General features: G+C 44.4%; 1 protein-coding gene across 4 annotated transcripts in view; it reads right to left on the bottom strand.

Annotated features, from left to right (window-relative positions):
• cfap221 (cilia and flagella associated protein 221) overlaps positions 1–12,920 on the bottom strand; it is a 431,960-nt gene that overhangs the window by 285,008 nt on the left and 134,032 nt on the right. The window lies entirely within an intron of this gene.

Here is a 12,920-nt window from a genome sequence, read left to right as displayed (position 1 = left end):
TTCTTTTGTTTTTTCTGTCCACCTTGGCATTACTAAGGGCACTGGTTTAGAGTTAGTAGCCTCAAATTTCTGCCCAATTTGCAGGTGTAAATTGGCAGACCCGACCTGAAAATTGGGTGAAGTTCTGTGACATTGGATCTTTGCCCATTTTTTTTTGACAGCTTCATTTTCACTGTCATTTCTGGCAGTTGCATGTACCACTTAACCGGTGGTTTCATGCAAATGAGATGAAAATTATGCCATGCTGTCATTCACTTCACTTCAGTCTTATTTGAGCAGTTTCACTTCCTAACCTATTTAAACAGGTGTTGAGGATTGCGTGACAAAAAACGAGACGCTTTTGACATTATTTCAATGGTCGCGCAGTACAGTTCCAGGTTGGCAATCGGCCATTTTTAAAGAGACAGTTGTGTGTGTGAGAAGGAGTGCTGTGTGAGCGCATGGCAAAAATCAGATGTGCAGCAATACAAGATGCAACGCGGTGCAAGGACCAAGAATTTCTTACAGGATGAAGTGGAGGCACTAGTTGCTGTGATTGAGAACAGATGGCAGGAGCTGGACACCAGCAGAGTTCACATAAAAGTTCCACCCAAAGAAATGCAGGATATAACAGATGTGGTTCAGATGATGAATGGGGAGAGCATTGATCTTACATGATCACTCCTGGACACCCTCAGTGGGGTTGGTGATGAGGTAGCGGGACTGTCGGGAGAAGTAACAGTAATCTCCTGAGAAATGGGAGTGATGGCAGTGACCATGAGGGAGGGCATGTCAGAGATGGTGCAAACACTATCACTGAACATGAGGGAGGGAATGTCACAGGTAGTTGACAGTTTTGCTCAACATGAGGGAGGGAGTGTTGCAGGTCGTTGAGACACCGTCAGGGCGCATGAGGGACAGAATGTAGGAGTTAACTGCTGCTGCCCAGACCCCGCGCCCATTGACAGAATCAACTGCCACTCCCACTCCAATCCCCACACCAGCCTCTGAAGAGCCTCAAGCCGAGCTCTCCACATTGCCGCCTGGGCCTTCCACATTACCGCCTGGACCCTCCACATTGCCGCCTGCCGTCCCTCCCCCCGCCTCCCTCAACAGGTGCACAATACCCGAGATCATAGAAAGAATAAGCTTACCCCAGGGGTGGTGGAGTCACCAAGAACAAGCGTGGTGGGCGGTCTTAGAATAAGGTGGATAAGAGATGGGTGCAGCCTTTCTTTGCTGCTGCTGCTGTTGTTGTTATTATTATTGTTACTGTTGTAACTGTTGTTCTTAAATTAAACAATTTTTGTAAGTTATGTAAATTTACAGGTTTAAAAGTTAGTAAGTGATCTTAAAGTTTGTAAGTGATTGTAACTGAAAACTTTAAAGTTTGATACAAGAATAATTTTATTAAAGTTAAGTACAAAGAACTGTTTGTTAAACTTTTGAATAAAATATATTTTACATTAAATCTGAATCATTTTCATTATTTGTTCCATTATTAACACAGCAGGCAGGGCAGGTTCTTTGTTCTCTCTCCCCAAGGTCTGTATGGATGGACTTCTCTTCCCCCCACCCCCCCGCCCTGCCCCAACTCATTGCAGTCTTGTGACTTCTCCCCTACTCGCCCCCTATTTTTGATTCTACATTATCTGCATGTTAATGGTCTAAATGTACTATAAGGGTTCAAAAGCTTTTTAGGTATAAGAGATGGAACTGGTTTTTGTCACACATACATGGACTGTTCAGTGACACTGGAATCTCAAAAGGTGCGTCACTTCTTGGAGAGCTGCCTTTGCAAGCAGAGAGTTGGCCTGTGAAGTTTTGTGGCTCATATGAATGTCTGAATAAAAGACCCGATCCGGTCTTTGCTACAACTGAGTGTGTGCGTGTAATTCGACGATTAAAGCAACGACGTGAAAAGAGCAAGATAGCCGTTACAACATATTGATGACCCTTATCGAGGCATGTGTGGAAGGGCAGCGGGTAATTGACACACGGTCTGCCAGACAAATAAAGGTTGAGGTGGTCCTGGAGAAAGGGGATTCCCCTCTTCAGAGACAGTACCCCATCTCCTCAGATGCACCGAGCAGTTACTGAACAATCAGAGATGAAAGCAGTGGGAGAAGCTTGCTCAGAAGCATTTAAAGTTTTTGCAGAAATGGGCTGGCTCAGAACTGGTGAGATGTTCAGTGAAAAGCTCAAATGTGGGAGTTACAAACATGATCTTAAAGGATGCGAAATAGAAGTTGGAACGTTGCAAATGTCGAGCGGTGCAAACGGCAGTTCCGAAGGGTGAACTGAGAGAAGGACTGGGTCTCTCGGCTGACTATTCAGCAGTTCCGTCATCCTTAACTCTATGTTGTTACACTTCTCCCACAAAGCAGAAGAAATTGTTAAAAACTGTGCAGAGGGCAACAAACTTGTCGAAGACACCAATTGTGAGTTTACATTTCTGAATGTAAACAGCATGGAATTCATTCGAAAACATCAAAAATTGAAAGTTGACTTTTAAGTGAAAATGGATATGGTGATCACAGACCAACGGACTTTAAAATGGCATCCTGAGAATTGGGATCTGCAGCAACCATACTTTGACACTAATCGTGCTGCTATTTCAACAGCTACAGAGTTTGAATCAAGCAATTGTGGATATTAACCATCACACTGCGGAAAGTGACAACGTTCGCACAACTTTGGAAAATGTTACCCAGATAAGGCCTGCAGAGAGGCAAAGAGAAGAAGTGCGGGAATGTGGGAGCGCAGGCCTTGTAAGAATAAAAGTGTTCAGTAAGAAAATTGATTCTGTGTATGTATAAATGTTTAAAAGCATGAGATTATACAAAAAGACAGTTTTGAAAGATTCAAAATGGAAGCTCACAGACTCCCAGCATGGTGTTTGTGTATTGTGTTAATTGGAAAGCCATTAACCTAATCAAGAAATACATCCAGACAGACACATGGATGAGGAGAGCCAATAAGGAACTGCCCTGGAACTGAGATCCAATCCTGGGGCTTTCTGAGGAACAATGACTTTGAGAGGTATAAGAACTCAAGCCAAAGGTTTTTCTCGCTCTTCTCCTTCTCTCCTGAGCACACGCAAACCTCCTGCTGAAGACCAGCCAAAACAGCAAGCCGTGTGCCCAGCCAGAGGAAAGTGACGTATACCTTTTTATAAATCATTATTGTAACATTGTATCTGTTATAACTAGTAACTGACGACTGCTGATAAATGTGCATGTGTGTGTGTTTAATAAACTGTTCCGAATTGTTTTAAAAAAATCAGTCTCGCTGTCAATTTAATGCCAGAGATTTAGAAATCTTACAAATTGGTGGAGAATGTGGGCATCTGGCGAGACAGCTTTTTGATGATTCTTTTGAACAATTGGAAATTTCGGGAGTTTAATTCTAACTTATGTTGTGAAGCATAACATAAACGGTTAAACGGATCGGGAGAAGTTGCGTCTTAAGGAGCAGTAGTCTCGATAGTTGTAACTGTTTAAGTGAGGACCTACCAGTAGTTATATTCAAAAGACACAGGATGAAGGGATCGGTCATGAACAGAAAATCAACAATAAAAAGAAATGTTGAGCTAGTTTATCAGGAAAAGTTGTCCAAAACGTTCCCAATACAAGACACAGAAGAGTTAAAGGCACAGGGACTGTACCTTCTTTGGGGAGTTGGTGGCACTTATCTAGGAGAAAGTAGATAAAGGAGAGCTAAGGCCAAAACGGGCATACAGCCTTGTGGCATTCAGCACATTTTACTGTGCCCGGAGAGTTGAGGAATTAATGAGGCAAGCGGCCAAAGTGATACAAGATTTAAAAGAATTGCAAGTAAAAGAGATTCAACTAAAAGAAAGAGAGATTGAAAGTATAAAACAACAAAAGGAAGAAGGCCTCCAACTTGTGAAGCAGTTAAAAGAGGGAGAAATACAGCATTTAAAATATATTGGTCAATTAAAGCACAGTATTAGGCAATTAGAAAGAGGGGCCGAACAGACAGCTTCATTGCTACAACAACAAAGCCTCTCAAATTTAAATGCCACAGCAGCCGTTGTTGAAGCAAATGAAAACAAATTAGAGTTAAAAAAATATAAATTGGAAAACTTGAGGCTCCAGCAAGAGATAGAAGATGCTAGGGGTGCATTAAGGGAAGTAATTAAGAAGCCACATAAGGAGGCAGATCACTCCCAGTGCCAACTAGAAATAGCGAGGCTAAAAAGTAAGTTAGAGGAGCAGCAGGCCCTGGTATCCGCAGTAACACGGGGAGCCATAACAGAGACAGCAGAAGGGGACAAGGGCGAGACAGATTGGGAAGAGAAAGGCAGTCAGTATAATCCCCAGGAGGGTGGTGGGATACCTTGGAGACACAAGAGCTAATCGTAGCCGTAGTAACCACTTCTTCACGACGTAATACTCACGGCCACATTACCAGTAACCTTACTGACTCACGGCTCATATCTGGTGCAGGCGCCACGGTGGTAGCCACAAGTTGGGGCCCATTAATGATGAGGATGACCCACTGGAAGTTAATAGGAGGTTGGCAAATTTCAGAAAGGGTCACCCTGAGTTGGAAGAGAGAGACTTAACACGAGTCCTCCTCTTGGTCTGTTCCACTTCCCTAAAAGATAATCTGCCAGACACAGTCCTCCAGCCTGGCGCAGCGGTCAATGCACTCATGACCGAGATCCTAAACTATTTAGGGATCCAAAACTTGAGCTTAGTGGCTCTGCTTAATCAGACCAAGCAGCATCCAGAAGAGACCCCTAGAGCCTTCGGTAATCGCCTGTACAATAACTATCAACATACGCAGAACCAGGCACCCGCAAATGCTACAGTAGGAAAGAATCAGGAACAATTTAAATCAATGTTCCTGGCCCAACTCCGCTCTTTAGTTAAAACTACTCTGGGCATAGCCATGAAGCCCACCAATCAGTGGACAGATATAGAGACCAGCACTCAAATAGCCTGGGAGATGGTAAAAGACCAGTTAAACGTGAAATCACCACCCACTGCAAATAAACCAGTGTCAATGGTGGAGGGATCTCAAAACTACCCCTTTAAGGGACAGTGCTTTAATTATAAGAAGGTAGGCCACCTAGCAAAAGACTGCAGCAGACCCAGGCCAGCACCGATCCATGATGCAACGCATAGATACCGCCCGAGGGACGAATCCAAGCCCTCTGGGACAGATCAACGATTGCATCAATTGATAACCCTCATACAAACCCAAGTTGGAGAGGATGCAAAATCATTTACCGGTGCACACATTTGCCGATGCACACTCATTAGAGAGACCCATTCAAGGATCGACCCTATGAGAGGGTTCGGCCCCAAAAGATTGGTCGGAAGTGGGGTTCCGACGTGATGGTGGCGGGAGACCAGTAGTCCTTGTTGTCTTAAAAGGGGGCAGACAGCAGATTATGCTTATCGATACTGGCTCAGCCGTTACCATCACCCACACCCCATACCGTGAACGCCATGCAGCGGCGGGCAAGGGTTGTGTGACCCTTAAACGGTTTAACGGTGATAGAACCACCGCGAATGCAGGGAAGGCCACTGAACTTCAGTTGGGAGGCCGCACCTGTAAGGTTCCAGCGGCGATGTTGATGACCACTCCCGACGGAAGGGGAATTTTAGGGACTGATGTATTGGATCAGTATAGCACAGTGATAGATTATAATCAGGACTGTGTTTGGATGGGATGAAGAAATAAGGCAGGAGTGATAGAAATTTCAGATGCTCACTCGGTTTTTGCTATTAAAAAGCCATCTGAGTATGACCTCCGGGGAGCGAAAATGAAGCTGTGGCAAAACTAAATCAAGAACACCTAGCGGTGTTTGCCACATGCAAGCATGACTGTGGAAACATGGCAGGCGAGGAATCTATTGAGAGACCCCCCCACCCCTCTCATTCACTAAACAGTACCCCATCCCAAGGGAGAGTCACCTTTACATCCGAGACACCATAAAATCCTTAGTCGAACAGGATGTTCTTAGGATAGGCAATTTCATGACCAATTCACCGAAATGACCGGTTAAAAAGCCTGACAGCAGCTGGCGACTGACTATTGATTACAGAAAGTTAAATTCTGTAACACCAGACTACTCACCGGTAGTAAGAGAAATTCCCACCATATTATCTCAAATTCCTGTTGATTCCAAGTACTTCTCAACCCTCGACATCGCCAATGGATTCTGGAGTATCCCTGTTCAGAGGGAAGACCAGTACGAATTTGCGTTCACATTTGAGGGCCAGAGCTACACCTGGACATGCCTGCCTCAGGGGTTCCACAATGCCCCCACGATATTCCACAAAAGAATGGCTGCAATTTTAAAAGAATTTTCCCGCCCTACCTGCTTGCTACAGTACGTAGATGACCTACTGCTGGCAACCGACAGCATGGAGGAGCATCTGTCCCTTTTGCACAATCTTTTGACATTGTTGGCTCAGGCGGGATGAAAGGTGAATCCCCGTAAGGCTCAATTAGTAAAAGAACGGGTCACCTTTCTAGGAATGTCCATTTCTCCAGAGGGATCATCCCCCGACTCTCACAAGGTGGAGATAATACAGCGAATGCCATTACCCACTTCAAAACAGCCCTACAATCATTCTTGGGTATGGGGGGTACCAAAGGAACTTTATCCCAGACTTTGCAGAATGTGCAAAGCCTCTGTATGATTTAATAAAATTGCAGGGTGATGACATACGCCCAGCATGGACTGATGCCCACAAACAGTCCGTGGCTAAATTAAAAACTGTAGTGATACAGGCCACATGTCTGATTCCTCCTTATCCCACGCAGCCCTTCCATTTGGAGGTCGGGGCCACAGAGCAAAGCCTCATTGCAGTTCTGTGCCAATTGCGAGCTGATCAACTACAGCCCTTTGCATATGCGTCTTGAATCCTGCAGGGGGCATAAAAGACATATACCGCATGCGAGCGCCACCTACTGGCCGTCTTCTGGTCAGTACATCACTTTACCTTTATTACTGGATTACAGGCTACAATCATGTGCAGCAGACACACACCTCTGAAACTACTGATGAAACCTGGAGATTCGCTAGTTTCCTCACAGCGCCTCAGCAAATGGACATTGGAATTCATGGAGAGACATTGATGCCATTTCCAAACCCACCACATTGCTGCCACAATTTCTGATCTATGAAGGGGACCCGCATGAATATCCGCTAACCCCGATTAACTTTGAGACCCATCCTGTGCAGAAAGAGCCCATACAGGGTGCCCCAGAAGTCTACATCGATGGGTCCTCATATCACATTGAAGGATCTCCTCACACCGGGTATGCTGTGGTATTGCCAGAAAGAAACATCCAGCGAAGATGCAACAGACAGTCTTCACAACATTTCTAATTGCTGTAAAGGAAACCTCAGATAGACCCGTGAATATTTGGTCCGATCGTGCCTATGCTATAAACACCATGCTCTCCTTGCCTCTATATCACAAAAATGACTATTGTACAATAGATGGCAAGGCCCTGGTCCATGGGCCCTGGTTACACATGCTCTGGTCATACCTTAAACAGCTATCCAACCCTGCTTCATAGGAAAGGTAGCAGCCCATAGAAAAGAGGGTCCACATAGTGAGAGAAATTCCAGAGCAGACAGAGCAGCCAAGGATGCTGCGATTGATTGGTAGATAGAAGATATAGTTGTTGAGCCCTGCAATGCTGTTAGCAAGGTCTCCCCAACAGAACACCTAGATTTAAAATCACTGCAGCAGCAATACTGGTCGTATGCTGTTGTAAGTGCCTGGCATGAGGAAGGAAGATTCCTTCCTCAACCAATAGCCTGGGCTCCCAATACCATACTAACCACTGCCCCTGACTCAGATGAGCAGTTGCTGATGTTCAAAAGAAAGCCAAACGCCTGCCCGGTGGTGTGTGTTCCACCAGAGGTGGGTCAGGAACTGCTCTCCCTCTTTCACTCCCACCCCACAGCAGGCACTATTTGGCCCTGGTAACCTTCTATAAGGTAGCATCCACAGCTTGGTGGCCTTCCATGAGGGAAACAATCAATCAATACGTAGCACGATGCCTATCGTGCCTGCAACACAATCCTCCCACATGCACTAACTGAGCCTTGCTTCAAAGCGTACCCCCACCTCAAGGATCATGGACTCACCTCCAGATAGACTTCATTGGGCCACTTCCACAGGCGCAAGACAATTTTCAGCATGCCCTATTGGCAGTGGATCAATTCACTAAATGAATCGAAGCATTCCACTGCCGCTCCAGCACCGCAATCACAGTAGCCAAAACACTATTGAATCATGTGTTTTGTAGGTGGGGAGTACCAGTACAAGTGGACAGCGATCAAGGTTCACACTTTACTGGTAAAATTTTTACCCACCTGCAGGAAGTGTTGGGGATAAAACACAAATTACATATTGCTCAGCACCCCCAGTCGTCCAGAGGGGTTGAAAGGGGGAACAGGACCCTCAAGTTAATGTTAAAAAAAATTGCGCGTGGACCACCCCACTCAATGGGTTAACATGCTGCCAATGTGCTTAATGGCAATGAGGTCCACACCTCATAGAACAACAGAGGTCTCCCCATATCAGACCATGATGGGGAGGCTCATGAGAACGCCTGGCCAGCTAACACTAACAGGGATGAGTCCCCTGACAATGAAAACATGTAGTTCCAAGTGGCTGGAACAAGTGGTAGATCACACTGATCAGATCAATCGATTTGTGGCCACCAAATTGGGGAAGTCAAGAAGACAAATTAAAAAGTACTTTGAGAAGAAAGCAAGTCCCTTTGTCTACGAGGTGGAAGACTCAGTAATGATTCCAAATTATGGGAAAAAGAAGCTGCCTTTGAGCCCAGGTGGTGGGAACCGCATAAAATTATAGACCGATTGAACCCTGCGGTTTATTTGATTCAGTTACCGGGGAAAAAAGGCGTTAAGTACAAGAAGTGGTTTCACACTAATCAGTTAAAAAGTGCCAAAGAGTAAATACTGCACTGATCTTGTTTCCCACAGACCATGTTATGGGTCCTCACGATTGTCATGACGACACTGGCCAAGACCGAAGCCGAGGGAAGATGGAGAAGCGGGAGCTGCAGTATGACTCACGAACATCATCAATCATCAATGTGCTTCGAGAAGCGACGGTGCACCGAAGATATGGGAAGGGGAGAGTCTCCGCTGGAGATGTTATTGTACTATAGTAAATCCCCTCCTTGTCGCCTACACCTTACGAGCTGGGGACCAAGTCAGCCCATCCACTTTTTTCTCTCTCTCTCTAAGTTTAAAACCCATTATACAGCGGTCATCCACCTCACAGAAGCATAAACAGCAGAACTATCAGAACCCTCTCAACGTTTATGATATGTGATCCCTGAGGAGATAAACCATATGAGGAGTCAATAAGGATATTTCCCCCTCAAGGTGGGGCGTTTGAAAGAATTAAAATGTTCAGTAATAAAATTGTGTATGTATAAATGTTTAAAAAAAAGAGATTATACGAAAAGACAGTTTTGAAAGATTCAAAATGGAAGTCACAGACTCCCAGCATGTTGTTTGTGTATTCTGTTAATTGGAAAGCCATTAACTTAATTAAGGAATGCATCCAGACAGACACATGGGTGAGGAGAACCAATAAGGAACAACCCTGGAACTGAGATCCAATCCTGGGGCTTTCTGAGGAACAATGGCTTTGAGAGATGTAAGAACTAAAGCCAAAGGTTTTTCTCGCTCTTCTCCTTCTCTCCTGAGCACACGCAAACCTCCTGCTGAAGACCAGCCAAAACAGCAAGCTGTGTGCTCAGCCAGTCAGCCAGAGGAAAGTGACGTATACCTTTTTAAAAATCATTATTGTAACATTGTATCTATTCTAACTTGTAACTGACGACTGCTGATAAATATGCATGTGTGTGTGTGTTTAATAAACTGTTCCCAATTGTTTTAAAAGAATCAGTCTCACTGTCAATTTAATACCAGAGATTTAGAAATCTTACAGCCTGCATTTCTGAACGCTTTGCTTCGGCTGCGGTCTAGAAATATCGAAAGGGTTAAAAGTTGGAAGCTTCAAGATTGGATCGAAAGAGGCTGCTAGATGATATGGTGCCTTTTAGCCATTGAAATGTTGAGTATGAGTGTAACTTGTTACTATGCGAATAATAATCTATGCATGGAATAAAAAAAACCCTCTGCTGATCATCTGAGTTGTGTATAGTAATTCATGACATTGTCTGTATTTGAGTGTACCTTGTTACTATGCGATTAATCATTTGATGACATTGTTTGTATGTCAAACGATTCAGAAAGCAGTTAGCTGTGATTTCAGGAATTGCCATTTTTGATTCTACATTGTCTGCATGTTAATGGTCTAAATGTACTATAAGGGTTCAAAGGCTTTTTAGGTATAAGAGATGGAGCTGGTTTTTGTCACACATACACGGACTGTTCAGTGACACTGGAATCTCAAAAGGTGCGTCACTTCTTGGAGAGCTGCCTTTGCAAGCAGAGAGTTGGCCTGTGAAGTTTTGTGGCTCATATGAATGTCTGAATAAAAGACCCGATCCGGTCTTTGCTACAACTGAGTGTGTGCGTGTAATTCGACATTTAAAGCAATGAAGCGAAAAGAGCAAGATAGCCGTTACAACAACTCCCTCCAAAAACTTCGATGAAAAACAGTGGCGTCTTTCAGCGCCAATTGTGCACTGCTTTCTGTTAATTCACCAGAAGGTTTTTCGGGAGTGGCCACATACGCCAACCTAGGATCAAATTTTTTTGGGAAAACTGCAAAAAATGCTGAAAACTGGTGCAGACATAACGTCAAAAAAACCTAACCTAGAAAAATCGTAACTAAAGCAGTTACGCCGGCGCAGATTCTAGGGGGAAACTTTGAATTCAATAATTACACCAGAAAAACGGCGCCGCCAAAAAACGGCGCAAATGACCCGGGAAAATTGAGCCCAATATCTGTGAAGTCTTTGCTTCACCAAGAAAGCCATCATTGAGTTATAACATATGCTCAATTCCGTTCAGGAGGCATTCTGTTGACTAGGATGTCTGACCAATGCATTAACAGTTCTGTATACACCTTTTTGCTGCCCTCCAAAAATGTACCATCATCCACAACTCTGCACAACTCACACAGCTTCCATTCATTCCATACCTGCCGGAGAACACAGACAACTTTAGTTCAACTATCATTTTAATGTGAAACCATATTTATATGCTTGCCTAGTGTTTGCTTTTATGGTGATCCTCCTTTGTCAGTGTGTGGTGTTCGTATTCTTAAACCTAGTCTTGTTTTTTTTCCCTAGGTGCCTAATCATTGGCAGGGGTGTGTAAGTGGGCGGCTGCTGAGGTGAAATAGTATCTTGCTGTGACTGAATTTGCCTTCATCTCTGTCAACTTCATCTAAAAATGGATCTGCTGCAGGTTGTGTCTCTTGTGTGGCTGCATGGACAGCCTGGCCCAATGTTCCTTTTATACCTCCCATGTAGCTTGTGGGAGAGCCCTCAAGTGCTACCATTCAGGGGAGCTGCATCATGATCTATGTCCATTCCTGCCATGCTACAAGTTCTGTATACCGGCTCAACAAGGCCACAGATCTGCAGGAAAATTGACCTAATGGTACTAATGAGATCAGTGAAGCCCTACCTCATGGTCGTCTGTAACCCGTTATCAAGCCTGTTGAAGCTAGAAGAACCATCCCTCTCCAATCATCCACCCCATCTCTATGGCAATTGTTGGAGCATCCATGAAAAACACAGTCTGCTTTGAGGGCCTTTGGCATGGTAGCCTCTGCTGCAGATGTTACTGGAGCTGCTACAAACTTCATGGTGGACTGCATTCTGATGTAGTCCCTAATTCATAGATCAATGCTTGATGCTGTGCAGGTATTGTTCTTTTAAAAGCAGGAATTATGAAATGTGGATCCCTATATTATTTCGCAGAGAGGCAATACATCCTGATCCTTTGATCAGTAATGTCTTCATACTCATGTCACCAGCAGTTGTTCCTGCTCTGTGTGTCTGCCACTGCATTCTTCTCTGGCTTAATCTAATCACCCAGGATAGATAATTCCAAGTGCTTGGGAAGCACCGATCAGAGTTGTTGCGTACTTTAAGGTGCTGACATTGCGAGGTGCAATAAGTCTGTGTCTTCGTCCTCTGACACATTTCGAGAAGCAAGAGGAAGAGAGGTTAGAAAGGCTTTCAGAGCAGTGACATGGGGGTGGGGGGGGGGGGTCGTTCATGATATGGTTATTAAAAATTAATTTGGTGTACAATAGGAAGAGAAGTAGAATTTCATCATGAACCTGCAGCTGCCACATTGCCTCCTACTTTCCCATTTCTGATATCCTCAATGGCCTCCCAGGATTTGGAGCCATTACTCCTCTTAGCAGGTGAGGTTAGATGTTTAGGGGGCTGCCACCTGTTGCAGTTCTCTTTCAGCTGTTGTGGACAAAATACCAGTGATACAAGGGAACCTAAAAATCATTAGCATGGTGAATAGGGAAGTGCTTATGGATGTTATCTATATGAAATTCCAGAAGCCATTTGATAAAATTCCACACAAGAGATTATTAGCAAAAGTAAGCACATGGAATTGGAGGTAATCCTGCGACTTGGGTTGGTGATTAGTCGTGAGGTCACAGACATAGAGCAACGTTAAAGAAAACATTCTCCAATTGAGAGCATGAAACAAGTGGTGTGACCCAGGGATCTGCACTGAGGACTCAGCTTTTAACCATATTTATCAATGATCTGAATATCTAAGTTTTCAGGTGGCACTAAGAAGCACACAGTAAGTGTATGGGCTAGAACCTCCACTTTTTTTGCCTACTTAATACCCACTTAATGCCTATTTAACCTCTGAAATGACGTATAACGCCTAGATATCGCCCATTTTGGCACAAAATGGAAACTGACAGGCTTTTTTAGGAGACTTATCGGCG

The sequence above is a fragment of the Pristiophorus japonicus genome, chromosome 3 (assembly GCF_044704955.1).
Source record: "Pristiophorus japonicus isolate sPriJap1 chromosome 3, sPriJap1.hap1, whole genome shotgun sequence".
NCBI lineage: Eukaryota > Metazoa > Chordata > Chondrichthyes > Pristiophoridae > Pristiophorus > Pristiophorus japonicus.
This window is presented reverse-complemented; position numbering and strand designations above follow the sequence as displayed.